This window comes from Sorex fumeus, unplaced genomic scaffold, assembly GCF_029834395.1.
Source record: "Sorex fumeus unplaced genomic scaffold, SorFum_2.1 ptg000043l, whole genome shotgun sequence".
In the NCBI taxonomy this organism is placed as follows: domain Eukaryota; kingdom Metazoa; phylum Chordata; class Mammalia; order Eulipotyphla; family Soricidae; genus Sorex; species Sorex fumeus.
This window is the reverse complement of record NW_026606100.1, coordinates 30306803-30312987: the sequence shown is the minus strand read 5'-3', so window position 1 is coordinate 30312987 and position 6185 is coordinate 30306803.

Sequence of the window (6185 nt, the reverse complement as noted above, 5' to 3'; positions counted from 1 at the left end):
ATGATTCTGCCTCTTTCCCGCCCCCACCTTTTCTTTTAGATGCTTGTATTGAAGAAGAAATGAGAAAGAGAAGTTTGCTTTCCATTGTGAATCTTGTAGCTCAGATTTCTGGCAGATTCCTACCCATGAAATAACTGAAACATAGAGCCGCAGTCTAAGCTCATGCCTTGCATGCAAGAGGCCTGAGGTCTATTCTAGCAACACATGATCTCTGAGCATTGCCTACGTACTGCCCTTTAAATACACACACACACACACACACACACATACACAAACACGCACTGAGGGAAATGACTGGAATATGACAATGAAACAAGAAGTACAAATGAACAACTTAAGATGAAGCAAGGCAAAAAGTGTGTCTTTTGGTAATAAATTACTTGGGAGGACCCACATACTCTAACCTGTGTCTAATATGCATCCTATTTTGATACAGCTGGTAAAAATAGTGGGGCTGTAACTTGAAGGAAGAAGCAGAAGTGAAACAAATAATCAGACTGACTCATTAGGGATGCTACAGAGGAATTGCTCTTCCCCTGAACATTAGAAACAGTTAAGTCAAAGAAAGCCAGATATAGACAATTAAGACAAAACAACCTAAGGCTAGGTACCATGACAATTAGGTGAATTTAGCCAAAGTAAATTTGTAGGTAAACAATGTGAAGAAAAAAGAAAAAGTACATGGATACTGACCACAACTGTAAATATTTATCAAAGTGTAAATGCTTATCATTAATAAACAGCCTAAGAGAATTTGGAGTGAAGCAAATGGTTGAATGTAATGTTCACTATTTGTTTATTTTTAAGATTATTTTTCATAATAAAAAGTAGAGGTTATTTTTATTGGTAAAGAAGGAATGTAAAAAGTTGGTTCAGCCAGGATGGGAAGCTATGCATTATAAGACAATACAAATGATGTGACTAAATCAAAATGAGGATGCCCAAAAGACTAGCCTTCTGGAATACCTGGTATAAAGCAAGTTGAATTCTAAGATATACTGAAAGGGATGCAGAAAATAGCTCAAAGGGTTTGAGAGCATGCATGAGGCCCAGGTTTGAGCCCTGACACTGCCAGGATCAACCCCTGAGCACTTCACTGAGAGTAGCACCTGAGAACTGAGTATGGCCTCAACACAAAATATAAGAAGAGGGATGGAACAATGGTACAGAAGGTAGGGCATTTGCCTACCACATGGCTGACCCAGCTTCAATCCCCAACACCCCGTACGGTTCCCAAGAACTGCCAGGAGTAATTCCTGAGTGCAGAGCTAGGAGTAAGACCTGAACACTGCCTGGTGTTGCCCAAAAAACAAAACAACAACAACATATATATGAAGAAAATCTTTTTGTTGTTTTGGGTAATGCCCAGTGGTCCTAGGATATTTCTCCCAACCCGTGCTCAGGGATCACTCCAGGCAGTGCTCACTGGACCATATGGTGCCAGGGATTGAACCCAGGACTCCTATATGTAAAGTGTGCACTCCAGCCCATTGAGCTATCTCTCCAGCTCCAGAAGTGAATTTTAACTTAAATTTTAAGGCCTTTGGATTTTTTGGTCGGGTTCTGAATTTTTCCAGTAAACACAAACTATGTGAAGTTCATGGAAATTAGCCACATTTGGAATTGATAAATTTGTTTAGATTCTTTCTACATTTTTTGTTTTTTTCTCCTGCATTTCTTTTTTTTCATTCATGTTGAAGTCTGACAAGCAGAAAAGGATGTGAAATAGTTATATATTCATGAGTTATTACAAAATGAATACTCATGAATTCATCATCCTGATCAAGAAATAGTACATGGGTCCAGAGAAATAATTCAGGAGTTAAGGCACTTGTATCTGTGGTTCTAATCCCCAGTACCACATATGGTCCCCTGAGCACCATCAAGGGTCACTTCTGAGCACAGAGTCAGCAAAAGCCCCTGAGCACCTCCAGGTGTTGCCCAATATCCCCTGCAAAAAATGAAATAAAACTTTGCAAATACCTACAGAAACTCCCATCAGGGGACCCAGGGATGGTTCAATGGCAAAAGCACCCATCTTGCAAGCATGAGATTGAAAATTCAATTCCCAGAGTGTCCCCATGCACCCCCTGTGAGGACCACAGCTAAGTGACAAGCATTGTGACCAAGTTGTGTGTGCTCCCCACACACAAACCAGTCATTATAGCAACAACAGCAAAAAGAGATTTTTAAAAGTCACGCATAAATAAAAAGAAATTTTCATCATGCTTCCTCCCAATAATGGACCCATCTTTTCCCTGTAGGTAACCGCTTCTAACTCCATACTACCACTTTATTTGACTTTTATATAAATTGGGAGGTACAGACTCAGCACAGAAGCTTACAAGCATAGGGTCACAAGTTCAAATCCCCAGGGGCCCACATGTGCTTCTTGCCATCCTGGCAGCTGTGATTGGAGCCTGACTGGCTCCGCTGTGATCCCTGAGGCACACAGGGATTTTAGGAGTTCCTGTGATCTCTAGGAGCCCTTACCCCAGCCAGCTTTCTGGACATCCCAGTCAGGTGTGTGTCAACACCACAAGAAAGGATTACGAACTTCGCCTAGCACCGCCACCCAAATGGCTAGAAAGCGCAATCCCTGGTGAGCTCCAGGCCAGAGCTGATGAACCTCAACTCTGAGCACGAGGCCTCCCCAAAGAGTGTGCGAGCACAAATGTGCGAGCATCACAACTGGGCATGCGTGTCATCCCTGGTCATCACATAATCACTACCAGGGAAAGGTGGGAAGAAGAAATATAAGGAAGAGAAGATAGGACGGCAGGCAGGTAAGGCGCGGCCTCGATCCTCTGTCGCGGGGTGCCACCACCCCTTCCTTGCCCCTCTTCAGTTTCTGCCTGGGTGTCGAAACCAAGCGAGGTGGCCCGGCTCCCTCGCAGGGAGATAGGCTGGGCGTCCGGCTTTGCTGCAGAAACCCAGCAATTTACTCAATGCCTCGGGCCTTCTCGGGGGAGAAGGGCTGGGAGGAAGGGGCCTGTCCAGGAGCCCGAAGGTTCTGAGTCCTGTCTGGTCAGGCAGGGAGGGCGGAGTAAGAGGTGCCCAGAACCCCCGCGGCTGGGCTGGGATTCCCGTATCCGAGGCCCACAGCGCCCCTGGCGGGGATGGAGCTCCAGGCCGGCAGGTGGCAGCCGGGCCGAGGAGGCGGGCCGCGAGCCGAGCGGGGTGCGCCCCCATCCCACCTGCGCGAGGGCACCCCGCCCGGGGGAGGAGGGGCGGGAGTCCGAGGCGGGTCGGATTCCCAGCCAGCTCACGCCTCGCAGGAGGCGGCCCATTATCCGGCGTCGTTAAAGAGCAATTAGATGGAAATTAAGCCGAGAACAAGTATTGATTATCTCATTAAGGCCGGGGGAGCCCGTTCGGTTGGGGAGAGTTTACCGCCGCTCACCCCATTATCTGCAAGGTGAAAGCCTGCGGTCATCATAACCCAGCTGAAGGATCGATCTTGCCCCCTCCCGCGCCCAGCCCCCCTTCGCTCCCCCCTCGAGTAGCAGAGGGTTCTAGAGGGGTGTGAAGAAGTGGCCAAAAAGCTCAGGCCCCTTTAATCTTGCCACTTGCTCTTTACTTCCCTGCATTTCCTGACCCCAGTTCTTGATTTGCCCTTAATGGGGGTGAGGGTGTGGGTTGGGGTGATTGGAGAGACGCAGAACAGAGAAGACTCACTTCCCTCCTGAGCTGAAGAGTGCTCCTCTGGCTTTAGCCCCGAGGAAGAACAACTAGACTGGAGACTTAATGGGAAGAACTGATGCTCTTTGGAGCTGGAACACTTGCCTAACACGCAGCTGACCAGGGTTCGATTCCAGTGTCCCCTGGGCACTGCCCAGGGAGTAATTTCTGAGTAACCACTGAGAACTGCCAAGTGTGCACTCCTCCCAAAGAGAATCATCACTGTTGACATAGTACAGGAACCAACACCTCCCGACTCATGCCTCAAAGCTCAGCAGTCTCAGGATTCGGGGCTAGAGAGACAGCTTACAGGTTAAAAGGGTTCGAATCTGGGCTCTGCTGAACCTTGGTGTGGAGTTTCCTGCGGAGGGGTCAGCGGGGGTGATAGCAGATGGTGAGACCTTTAGCATGTGGGGAAATAGCATACTGGATCGCAGTATTGCTTTCTTCCTAGCTTTGCTTCCAGCAGACTAGGGACCTCAGGTAAAGTCACGCTGCCCCTCCAGGCCTGAGACCAGGAGGTGGAAGATCTCAGACACCTGAGCTCTCCCACTGACAGAAGCTATCAGTGGAAATAAGACTGCACGCTCAGTTCCCACCTGATCTGCAGAGGCTCAAGGCCTGGGGAGGCGGGGGGGGGGGGGGGGGGGGGGGAATGGGGAGAGAAGCAATGAACTCTTCATCAGGGAAATAGAAAGTTACAGTTCTTTTAGGGAGTTGAAGATGCAGGTGCTATGAGGAGCGAGAAGGGGGAGTTGGGGGGAGCTTGCACAGAAAGCAAATATTTCGAATAAAAATCAAACATAGGGAGAGATCATGCAGCAAGTAAAGCACTTGCCTTGCACGCAGCTGACCTGGGTTCAATCCCCAGCACCATATGGTCCCCAGAGCACTGCCAGGAGTGATGTTTGGGTGTAGTAGAGTCAGGAGTAATCTTGAGCATCATGGGGTGTGGCCCACAAACAAACAAACATACTAAAAACAAAAAACCAGGCAACCAGCCTGTTGCCTGCTCACTGTTTGAACACTGTTACTGGGGTGAGCGAAAGGACTCTTCACCCTGAGACACGCTCTGCTGCTCTGGGCTGGAGGCACACATCCTTGAAGTCTCCCCACAAATAAAGGTCACCGCACAATAGGGCAGGTATGCTGGAAAAGATGGCCAGGAGGAAAGAGCAGGAAGAGAAGGAATTGGCTTTGAGGAAGGAGGAGGTCCAGGAACCTCTCCTGGAAGGAGATCAACAACCGGTTCCACCCTGTAACATGAGTGGTCTGGATGGACTCCATCCATCAAGTCCGTGGGAAAGCTGGGGGTGGTGGGTGGGGGTGGAGGTCCCCTGGAAGGGGTGCATCTTCCTACGTCGCTTGCTAAGCCCCTGCCTTGTCCAGCGGCTCGCCCAGGTGGGAGACGAAGCCGGGAAGAGGGGTGGGGGCCTCCGGCCCTGCCGACCCCATCGCGGGGCTCACCTGACAGCCTCGGGGGCGGGTGGGGGTGCGGGGTGCGGCCCGGGCGGCGGAGAGAGGCTGGGCGGCGGCAGGTGGTGCGCTCGGCCGGTGTCGGGTTGGCCCGCGCGGCGCGAGCGGCAGCGCGATCTGGGCTCGTCTCCCTGCCCCGGAGCCGGGCAACTATTAATCTTAGTTGACGGTTTCTAATGTCCTAATTGGGAGGTGGGGAGAGCCGCCCGGTCCGCCCTAAAGGTAGAAGCGGCTAATGGGCCTCTTCATCACCGCCAGGAGCGGGTCCCCGGCGAGCGCGAGGGCCGCCGCGCAGGTGAGACGCGGAGCTGGCGGCCGCCCTTAATGAGGCGCCCGGGCCGGGGCGCAGCGCGCGGCGGGCGGGGAGGGGGCGGCGCGGGACCCGCACACGGTCGGGCGGCTCCAGGGGCCCCTTTCCCGGAGCAGGGCCCCTGGGGCTCAGCTGGATGGTGGGTGGTTGTGGGGGGGGGATGAGGGAGACCCGGGTATTTCTGTGAACTGGGGGTGGGGGGAGGCAAGAGAGTAAGAGTGTCCGCGTGCCCAGGGGACCCCGCGAGGAGCGCGGAACCGAGACGCTGCAGGATCCGCCGAACGTCTGCGCGTCTCAGCAGCATCGACGTGACCCCCGCAGCTTAGTGGCCTGAGACAAACCGGGCGCCTCGCGGACCCCAAAGATTCCAGGGAGCTTTGTCTTTTCAGAGCAGCGTCCCTTTCCACCTCGGTGACTCGATTTCCCTTGTGAGATGGGCTTGTGAGCCTCCCCCCCCCCCCGACCCAACCCCCACCCCGCAGATCTTCAATCTCAAGCCCGTCCCCTCCTCCAGCCGGTGCTGGCGGGTCCCGTCGCTAACCCAATCCCCCCTCTCGCCCCTCCCCCAGGCCCCCAACCCGGTCCCGACCGCCCGGGTGCGGGCAGCGGAGAGAGATGGGGCCCACCTAGCCCCTTCGGCGCCGCTCGTCTGCCCTCCCCTGGGAACCCCCCAACGTCCTCGAGCTCCCCGGCAGCCCCTCCCGCCCCCCGCCAGCCG